Here is an 11,295-nt window from a genome sequence, read left to right as displayed (position 1 = left end):
CGTTTCCCTGGAAATGCATGACAAGAGTCTCGAGCAATGAAGAATGCCCTTCAGGACAAACAAGTTTTTTTTTTCAAGACTCCCGAAGGATTGGATGACGCAACTTCGAAGAGCATTGCATGATCAGAGCCCACCATTCTAGTTTTGTGTTTTCCTTCACCCACAGCTTTAACCTTCATTTTTCATTGTGTTCATATTGCCAAATAGACTGATGTTTTCAAATCTATGCAGGTTGACCGCGTCTGATAATTGCATTTATTCGGAAAGTATTCAAAGGTGCTAAGAGGTATCTGCCAAAATTCTACTGGTAGTTCTTTGGTAAATCTACATTAATTTTAAAACTACAGCTGATTTGTGATCGAGTTTCAGACAAATTGGATAAAGTTTGACGAAATAAAACCAAAATCATTGCGATGATCCCAGAAGGATTTGAGTTGAGCAGAACACTCAAAACAGAGCACAATACATTCACTTGACCGTAACAGAAAATCAATAACAAAATAGCAAATCATTCTCGGCCAACACAATGATCACCATCGTAAATTCCTTCCTGCCCATAAGCGGCGCGCGTTTTGCGTCACCATCTCGTCGCCGTAAGCTTTGCAAGCAATTAGTGCAAGATTAATTGCAGATTTTATCTCCCAAGAACCATCGACTCGGTAACCAGTAGCTCACTTGAAATCTTACACATCATTCAAGCACAGCTGGAGCGCATTCCATTGTGGAAATACTGCCGGTCCGATCCGGCGGTAGCAACTCAGAGAAAATGTAAATTTTACCTTGATGGCACTTACAACGATCACTGTGTGACATTAATGTGAGGCATCAACCTTAAGCTAGAACAAAGTGTCCCCAGCTGTGGTGCCATTCAAGCAGCCCAATACGTCACTGGACGATCTCGTGAATAGTTTTTGAACTTTGAAAAAGCATCAAGCCGGACACTTGCCGGTCCTAAGTGTAACAATTTTGGTTGTATCATGGTTTTAAAGAGCTCTATAAAGCTTAGAATAGACTTGTAGACCATAATAAAACCTGAAATGTTACTTAGGTAGTACGTGACTGATTTCTCACCTCAATGTGTCTGGGTTCAATCCCAGCCGTAAAAGTAAAGTCGTTTGTCTCGGCCCATGTGTTGATGGGTGCGATGTCAAGCCAGGTGTGGAAGCCGCCTCCCTGGCATTCGATTGCCGTCAATGGATGGCAATGGAACCCAGAACTTCTACGAAATTCCACGAACTTGTTCAAAATTCCCACTTCTACGCTGTTTCCTGAATTTTCGTAATTTTCACAAATCTATCAGATTTTCTACGGAAAATTGCCTGAACTATTACGTAGTTCCTGAATTTCCTCGAATTTCTGCAACATTCAGCTATTTTCGTAAGCTCGTTAAATTCCTATAAAATTTAGTGAAATTGTAAAAAGATCACCGAACTTCTACAAATTTCGATGAACCAAATTATTTGCACGTCCATAAAGTTCACTGAAGAACCACGAAGTTTTTTGAGCTTCTACAAAGTAAGCTGAACTTCTAAGTATAACATTAGTTGCAGTGATCTTCTACACAGTTCCATGAACTTCTACGCAGTATCCCGAACTACTACGAAGATCCCCGGAATCAAATGATGTTCCCTTATCTTCCCTGAACTTCTGTGCAGAGTCAGTTTTAAACATCTGAAATATTGTACACATGCAATCGATGTCCGTCGCTAATAGGCACTCGATTGCGGAACCGCCATTAAATAATGGAATCAATAAGAGGAAGAAGAAGAAGAAGCGTTAAATGATTTCGTGAAACGAATTCCAATTGACACGCGTGTGATTGCGATCATCAACTATAGACTTAAGCGCCCCGAGCCGAATACTAATGACTCGCGGTGACAAATTTATTCCGCATAATTGACTCGATCGCTATTCAATCATCATTTCTGGATGGATTTCTTTCCGACTTCCCAAGTAAACTCCTGCGCGGACAGGATTTCCCCCGGGAAAACAAAGCCTCTCCCTCCGGTAATTTGAAACTTCCATCAATGACGAACTGCTTACAGTGGCAGGAAATATTAATAGAGAATTTCCCACGAAATTCGAACTGCTCGCTCTGGCTCCCCACCCACAACGAAACGCGCAGTAAAACGCGAGCTCCGCCTAATGCCACTGAGCTGTCCCTGCTCCGCTGCGGTACTTAACATTTCAATTATCCACAATTACCTAGCCGCACTCTGCGTTGTTCTGCGCTATTTTATCAATGACAGTGTGGTGGTGGCGAAATCATACACAATGAATCAATAATTTGCCGGCCGTTGTCACTCGCGTGACGTTGGCAATAATGCGAATTTACCCCCCCCATTCAATCAGTGCCCAAGCCCAAGCAGGTCGATATAGCCTACGCTTGTAACAGCTGTTGGTGCACTTTGTTATATTATACCTTATCGAACTTGAATATCTACTTCTGACTTTGAGATCCCTAGCTTGGAATTGTCCTAATACCTTCTTGTGATTACCACGATCTCATAGTGACTTTGCTACAATGACACATCCCAGGGGGATTCCCAAGGTTACAATCTTGAATTATCACAATCCAATCGAATGCTGATCGTAAAGTACTAGGATCGTGTGATTCTCAGTTATGCACTCTGGGAATCCCAAATACCCTTCCGGTATCACAAAATATGACTTTCAGATGTATCGATTCACGCTTCGTGGATCCCTGAAAATAACATTTCAGATTTCTCCAAATCTGAGAATGTCAATTCTAATTATTCCAAAAAAATCATGGTGAGAGTTCTTTCCTTTATTTAACGTCGGTCTCTGTTCCGCAATCTAGTGCCAATCACCGACGGACATCGATTGCCATCCATTGACGACAATCGAATGTGCAGGAAGGCAGCTTCCACACCTGCGTAGGATATCGCACCCATTCACAACACACATGGGCCGGGACCAACGGCTTTACTTCCCTTCCGAAGGAAGACGTGACCAGAGATTTTTATGCCTCAGAAAAATCCCACCGACCTCGGCTGGGATTGAACCCAGACCCATTGGGGTGTTAGAAAGCAGTCACGCTTACCACTACACCACCGGCGCCGGCTATGGTGAGAGTTCTGTAAGAGATCATTTATGGTTTTAGCAGAATCCAATCGAGGAATTCAATGGAGAAAAGACATAATATTTCGGAAATGTGTCCATAGTTTTGTGCATTAAGATAACAATGTACGTCGCTGAGGAATTGACTTCCGACGGAACTGGCAGCACAATAGAAGAGCTGCCAAATGTGCCAACAGAAACAATAATATCAATGAGAAGATCATGATTTCCGATGAGGTAGGAAGTAGGTTCGGAAGTCGGAAGTCAGACTTTCGAACTTTAATTTAGTACTGGCGACACAATATGAACATGAGCAATAGGGTGGGTTATCTTTATATTGTGGATAACAACCACTGCTCTTTCGATGCATTTTGAGGTCCTCAACAATTGTGCAAAATTTGAGCGAATTTGGATACGATCTGGATTTGCGGGAGAATTAAGGCTCAACCGAATTAACGATACAGAGCCGAGTATCTAGTGGTTTCATTGTATGGCAACATCGCCAACGAGGGGCAGAGCGCTTCCATTTTAGCAATGGACACAAAACGTGGTCATCACTCACACACTCATCACTAAACGGTTGCTTTCCAAAATCGACAACGCATCGACCGAAAGAACTGCAGATGAAGAACAATAAGGAGGACCACACAATGGTTGCTGCCGAGTAAATAGACGATCGCGTGGCCTGCTTCTGTCACCACCCGAGTGAACACTGTTTTTCAAATGGGATTTAGATTAGGAAAAGGACACGAAACTAAAAACACATTCAAAATTGATCAATTTTAACCAAACCTTGGATTTAGATTGGGAATACTATGCAGTACATATTTGTCCAAGACCGCAACACGTTTTGACGTCTGTGGAATTTTATTTATAATTTAAAAGTAAATAGGATTATAGCTAATCACCCACCTACAGGCGGATTATGAGCTTGTAGGTATGAGTGAAACATTTGGTCAAAGTAAAAGTTTAATAACTTTTTCAACAACATTCGAATCAATTTGCAGTCTTACATAATGTTGTTCTGCATATTATTCCCAATCTATGTCCAAAGTTTGGTTAAAATTGAGAAATTTTCCCCCGCAAATCCAGATTTGCTCAAATGTTGCACTGTTCTTGAGGACCTCAATGCGCATCGAAAGAGCCATGGGGAGCAAGGGATTGTAATGTTGACCCACCCTAAGGAGCAATGATGAACGTATAATTCGTAGTTGCTGATCTGCGAGTGACAAAATCCAGCGAAATTTTCACAGAGATCCAAATGCATGGGGCTTGAGATTAGCAATCCATTATCAGTGTGCAAACTCCGGTAAATCATTATTTTCAGGTCAATAACGGCTTCGTTGTTATGGGAATGGAGAGGAGATGGATTTTTAGTTCGAAATTCGTTTCTACTACAGGGTAGTTCGGAATAACTGTCACTTTTTGAATTTTTTTTTTTTTTTTTTTTTTTTTTTTTTTTTTTTTTTTTTTTTTTTTTTTTAACTCTTTATTTGTTCCAAATTCAAAATAAATTACATTTCATTTTTAACCTAGGTGCTCCAGTTACTACAGTAACTTACCAGCCTTAATTGTTATGATATATATCTAAGTGTTTTTACATTGTTCCTGTCTTGGCAATTCAGTATTTTAAACAGGTTTTTTTTAAACCTGCATGTCAGTATAACAATTGATAGCTTAAAACTAAATAACTAAAACTAAATCTTATCTAAGTATAAAGGGAATTAATCGTTGCAATTGAGGATTGTAACGATTTTTGCCGGAAATTATTAATTATTTTGTTGGACATTTGTGCTAAAGTCTCAACATTCGAAATTCTATGTACTTCGGTAGTACTGTACCAGGGAGGCAACTTCAAAATCATCTTCAGAATTTTGTTCTGAATCCTTTGAAGTGCTTTTTTCCTGGTAGTGCAACAACTAGACCATATTGGCACAGCGTAAAGCATGGCCGGTCTAAAAACTTGTTTAAATATTAGAAGTTTATTCGCCAGGCAAAGTTTGGATTTCCTGTTTATAAGAGGATACAAACATTTTATATATTTGTTACATTTGGCTTGAATGCCCTCAATGTGATCTTTAAAAGTTAATTTATGGTCAAGTATTAATCCAAGATATTTCACTTGGTTTGACCAGGAAATTGGAACTCCGTTCATAATGACTATGTGACTACTACTAGGTTTCAAAAAGGAAGCCCTGGGCTTATGTGGAAATATTATAAGTTGAGTTTTGGAAGCGTTGGGAGAAATCTTCCATTTTTGTAAATAAGAAGAGAAAATATCTAAACTTTTCTGAAGTCTGCTGCAAATAACACGAAGACTTCTTCCTTTAGCGGAAATGCCTGTGTCATCAGCAAACAAAGATTTGTGGCAACCCTGAGGCAAATCAGGGAGGTCCGAAGTGAAAATGTTATACAATATAGGCCCAAGAATGCTACCCTGAGGAACTCCTGCTCTAACAGGTAGTCGATTAGATTTGGAATTTTGATAATTTACCTGCAGAGTTCTGTCAGTTAAATAATTTTGAACTAATTTCATAATGTAAAGTGGAAAATTAAACTTTTTCAATTTAGCAATCAAACCTTCATGCCAAACACTGTCGAATGCTTTTTCTATGTCTAGAAGAGCAACTCCAGTTGAGTGGCCTTCAGATTTGTTTGAACGAATTAAATTGGTAACTCTCAAGAGTTGATGAGTAGTTGAATGCCCATGGCGAAATCCAAACTGCTCATCTGCAAAAATTGAGTTCGTATTGATGTGAAGCATCATTCTATTCAAAATTATTTTTTCAAAAAGTTTACTTATTGAAGAAAGCAAACTTATTGGACGGTAGCTAGAAGCTTCAGCTGGATTTTTATCCGGCTTCAAAATTGGAACAACTTTTGCATTTTTCCATTTATCAGGAAAGTATGCCAAATGGAAACATCTGTTAAATAATTTTACCAGGAAAGACAAGGTACTCTCTGGGAGTTTTTTGATGAGGATATAGAAAATTCCATCATCACCTGGAGCTTTCATATTTTGAAATTTTTTAGTTATAGACCTTACTTCGTCCAAATCAGTCCCCCAGGAATCATTAAAAATATTTTCCCGAGAGAAAATATTCAGAAAATCCCGAGCAACCTGATTCTCAATAGGACTAGTAAGACCCAAACTGAAATTATGGGAACTCTCGAATTGCTTAGCAAGGTTCTGAGCTTTTTCCAAATTTGTGATCAAAATTTTACCACCTTCTTTAAGCGCTGGAATTGGCTTTTGAGGTTTTTTCAAAATTTTTGTGAGTTTCCAAAAGGGTTTGGAACTCGGGTCTAATTTAGAAACATTATTTTCAAAAGTTTTGTTCCTCAGGGCAGAGAATCGCTTTTTAATTTGTTTTTGCAAATCCCGCCAGATAACTTTCATGGCAGGATCGCGTGTTCTTTGAAATTGTCTCCTACGGACATTTTTAAGACGGATCAAGAGCTGAAGATCATCGTCTATTATAATTGAATCGAATTTAACCTCGCATTTTGGTACTGAGGCAGCTCTTGCTTCAACTATAGAAGTAGTCAGAGATTCAAGAGCATAATTAATTTCATCTTTGGTTTGCAAAGGAATGTTTGGATCGAAGTTATATTCCATAAATGTTCGATATTGCTCCCAATCAGCCCTATGGTAATTGAAAGTAAAGCTGTTGGGATTAGAAATTATTTCTTAGGATATTTCAAAAGTTACTGGAAGGTGATCAGAACCGAAGTCAGCATGGGTAACCAATTGGCTACAAAGATGACATGAATCAGTTAAGACCAAATCAATAGTTGAGGGATTTCTTGCAGAAGAAAAGCATGTTGGGCTGTTTGGATATTGAATAGTGTAATAACCTGCAGAACAATCATCAAACAGAATATTACCATTGGAATTGCTTTGAGCATTATTCCATGAGCGGTGTTTTGCATTAAAATCACCAATAATGAAGAATTTAGACCTATGACGGGTAAGTTTCTGGAGGTCACCCTTGAGAAAATTCTTTTGCTGGCCTACGCATTGGAATGGCAAATAGGCAGCTATAAACGTAAGTTGTCCAAATTTTGTTTCAACAGAAACTCCCAAAGTTTCAAAAACTTTGGTTTCAAATGAAGAAAGAATTTTATGCTTGATTCGTCTATGAATAATGATGGCAACGCCACCACAGGGTCCATCAAGACGATCATTTCTATAAATCAAGTAATTTGCGTCCTTCTTAACCTTATGGTCAGGTTTAAGGAACGTTTCAGTTATAACGGCAATATGCACGTTATGAACTCTCAAAAAATTAAATAGCTCGTCTTCATTATCTTTAAGAGATCGAGCGTTCCAATTTAAAATGTTTAATGCTTTAAAATCCATTACTGAATTTTAAAGTCATGACAATATTATTAGCAAATTTTACTCCAGTTTGAATAGCATCAAACATGGAGTTAGATTTAAGCATATCAGAAATCATGTCAATTAATGAATTCTGTAAAAATTCCATTTTAGGGGCAGTAATGCTTCCTAAGTCAAAATTGTCAAAATTTCCGTTAGAACGTTGGTTAGTATTTTGATTTCTACCCGTTGCAATAGCAGCATAGGTAGCTCCATTAACTCGCTGAACATTGTTAGCAGCGAGGGGAGTAGGTACAGATGAAACATTTGAAGCAGGGGTGATATTTGTACCTACGGGTACGAATGTAGAATTTGTTCCTCGCTGACCGTTGTTAACAGCAGAGGAATTTGTACCTGGTCGGAAACGTGGAGCGTTTCCTACCTGTCGGTTAGAACGAGATTGTAGGATCGCTTTGCGAGTCTTACATTCCCAAAAATTGGATTTGTGGTTTTCACCACAATTTGAACATTTAAATTTCTTAGGATCTTCCTTCACAGGACAGTCGTCCTTTGTGTGAGAGGAATCACCACAATTCATGCATTTAGCTGGCATGTAGCAAATTTTAGTTCCGTGACCCCATCCCTGGCACTTACGGCACTGAGTGAGGTTTTGGAAATTTCCTCCAGTCTTCCTGAAGTGTTCCCACTTCACTCGGACATGGAGCATAAGGCTAGCTTTTTCTAAGGCCTTAAGGTTGTTTAGTTCACTAGACTTGAAGTGAACTAAATAAAAATCATTAGAAATCCCGTTGCGCGAATCGCCAGGACGGGATTTCATTTTCATTTTGATTACTTGGAGTGGCACAACTCCAAGTAATTTTGCCAGTTCATCTTTGATCTGATCCAGGGATTCACCACTGGGCAGTCCTTTCATGACAACCTTGAACACACGTTCAGTTTTGGTGTCGTAAGTAAAAAATTTGTGCTTCTTCTCAGTAAGATACTTGAGAAGACATTTAAATCCGTCCAAGGTTTCAGCCAATACACGGCATTCACCCCGACGTCCAATTTGTAGTGAAAACTTAACTTTCACGAAATTCAAAAGTTCCATGCGAAGAGCATGGAAATCGGTAGTGGTTATCACAATAGGGGGAATCTTTTCTTTCTTGGCATTAAGCCGGGAAAGTTTACTAGAATTTTTCTGGGATGATGGATCATTCTCATCATCCGTGAGCAAATCAAATTGATTACTCAAATTAATTTCATCAGAAGGGGGGTCAAGAGTTTGCCCCTTTCTTTTGCGTTTAGGCGCCATGGCGGCAGTAAATTTTTATCCAAATCGACTTCCAAGCAGATTACTATAAGAATCTGAAGGATCGAAGAGGAATTTTCCAAATCGATATCCAAGAAGGATTACCTCGGGTAGGGTCCAAACAAGGATCGAAGAGGAATAAGAGGAGTTGAACAAGGTAGAAAATTTTTACAGGTTGAGCACTGAAAAGTGCTGTTTAAATTTGTTGTAGCTTTAGGTAGTAGTAACACTTCCTTAAGCAAAAAGCAAATAGATCCGCACGGCAAGAGAGCACGATGCGGACTGTCACTTTTTGAAATGATCATGACGATTGAACGCTGGCATGATTTTTTGATATCAGTATATTCTAGATATACTACAACTATAACCTTCAAAATCAAATTAACCTTTAAATACCAGCCACATTTGTCACGAAAATGAACCACAGCTGGCACACACGTTTTAGTTCCAGCACTTTTGGAGTCCTGGCGATGCGTCTAAGCTCTGATATTGAAAGTTTTATTCTTTCGAAGAGATTTCAGTTTCTAAAAGATAACACACGAATTTATACAGATTTATGACACAAATGAAAAATCGAATTCTACTATCAATACAAGCTGATGTTTGTGAACACTTTAAAACAAAAATACTTGAACATTAACCCATTTTACCCATTGAGAATTGCATATTTGTGAAATCAGTAAAAGTTATTCCGAATCACCCTGTAGAGACCGAGTATATCCATAAAGGTAACTATAAGACAAAAAGGTCCCGAAGAAATGTTCTAAGCTTTTTGGCTCAGCTCTGGTACTCTCTTCGGTCCCAAGCTAATCGATGCACCCCTCGAAACATAGGAAAATGCACGAACCCCTCATTTTATCTGTCAAACTTTCATAGCGAATCAAAACAAACATAGTGTAGTACTAGAATTTCGACTAGAATGGGGTACGTTAATCGGTTTGCTTGGGACCAATAGGCTAGTCAAGTAGTAAGCCCATTTTAAATCGTTAGTTTCCACCGGTTGGTATATCGCTACATCACCCACGATCTTCTACTCAGTATGCAAAACCGGTCACCATTAAGTCAGCAAGCCTCGTTCAGCACAGCATAGCACTGTGACTGACGATGGTTCAATGCCGATGGAATCCCATTTTTATACGACTTTTGGTTGTCTGGGTAAGGATTGTACACCCTATTTACGTGATTCGCCATGTTGTTGGAAAATAATGACAGTTTAGTATTATTGTTCAAAATCTAAGACTTTCGCAAATGATCCGGAGAATTCTGAAGGACCATGGCTATTAAGGCACACTCCAAAAAGCACGTGATAATACAAGTTGATATATATTCAATTAGGAATTATTTTTTATATGATTAAAGGGCCACCCACATTAGATCCGTTTGCGTTGCGTTGACGTAAATTTGACAGTTAGACAATAGATTTAGCTGTCACTTTGCCGCAACGCGTCCGAGCCGGATCTAATGTGCGTGGGCCTTAAGTGTTATTTTCATAATTTCAATACTTTTCCGGATGTACCGCACCTTCCGGAGGGACAAGTAGTGTTATCGAGGGTGCATTCTAATAGAACACCGATTTTGTATTATTCAAGAAGTTCTTGAAAAAGCTCGTTATTTTGCAGCCATGATTTGAGTGTTTTACGGATTTCAGGATCATACAAAGAATCATCCTGTGACGATTCTATACAGTGTATTGAACTTGCACGCAACATTGATTACGATTCAGAAAGCAAGGTTTAATATTCAGGCGTATGGTGTCTTTGGTGAAGTTTTTGTGCTTAAAAAGTACCTTCTCTTGAAGGTTGTAAATATGAGGGTGGCTCTCAAGGTTATCATTTTAGAGTAATTTTTCAGAATTAATCATGTTACCATGCTTCTGCATTAATTTCCCTTCAGAGGTCACTGCTGTTCTTAATGGTGACGTGTATCGGATATTACGCTTTCACTTAGTTCCGTTAATTGTTAACAGAGGGCAGTGCGGTCAAAACGTGTATGGTACCTCAACATATGCGGTTAGATTAGCATTCTGAGTCCCTCCCTTTCTTTATTATTCTACGACAAAAATACTTGCCAAGCACCGCTCCTAGATGGGAAATCTAATAGGATTCCAAAAAAATCAGGGCAAGTTATTATATTTTGTAGTCTGTGAAAGGGAAATCACATATTGTGTGGCATCAATATACATAGCATGTTGAGAGATCGAGCTCGTGAGAGATAATGCTTTCTATTGGATTTGAATGTTTTGGATCTCTTGGGACTGGTAGTAAAGCGGGTAAAAAATGTTTGGGAACATACTATTTATATTTAATTGTAGCTTGTTTAACAATAGTATCCGGGGAAAACTTAACGGCAACGGTGATTTCTTTAGGTTGTCGTGCACTTTTTTGACTTGAATATGCATCAAAAGCGAATTATTCCCACTTCTGTCAATTTATATATGGAGATTTTCATTACTTCCTACCAGTGGAACAGCGCCATCTCTGTCGTTTTTTAGTACAAGATACTGAAGAAGTCTGCACATTGTAGACGAAATTCGCGTATCTGTCAAGCATAAGCAAATAAGTGAAATGAAATATAAATTACA

Source organism: Ochlerotatus camptorhynchus, unplaced genomic scaffold (assembly GCF_037179485.1).
Source record: "Ochlerotatus camptorhynchus isolate MF236.1 unplaced genomic scaffold, CSIRO-AGI_Acam_v1.1 ptg000292l, whole genome shotgun sequence".
Taxonomy (NCBI): Eukaryota; Metazoa; Arthropoda; class Insecta; order Diptera; family Culicidae; genus Ochlerotatus; species Ochlerotatus camptorhynchus.
The sequence above is the reverse complement of the archived record's forward strand: the minus strand, read 5'-3'. Positions refer to the sequence as shown.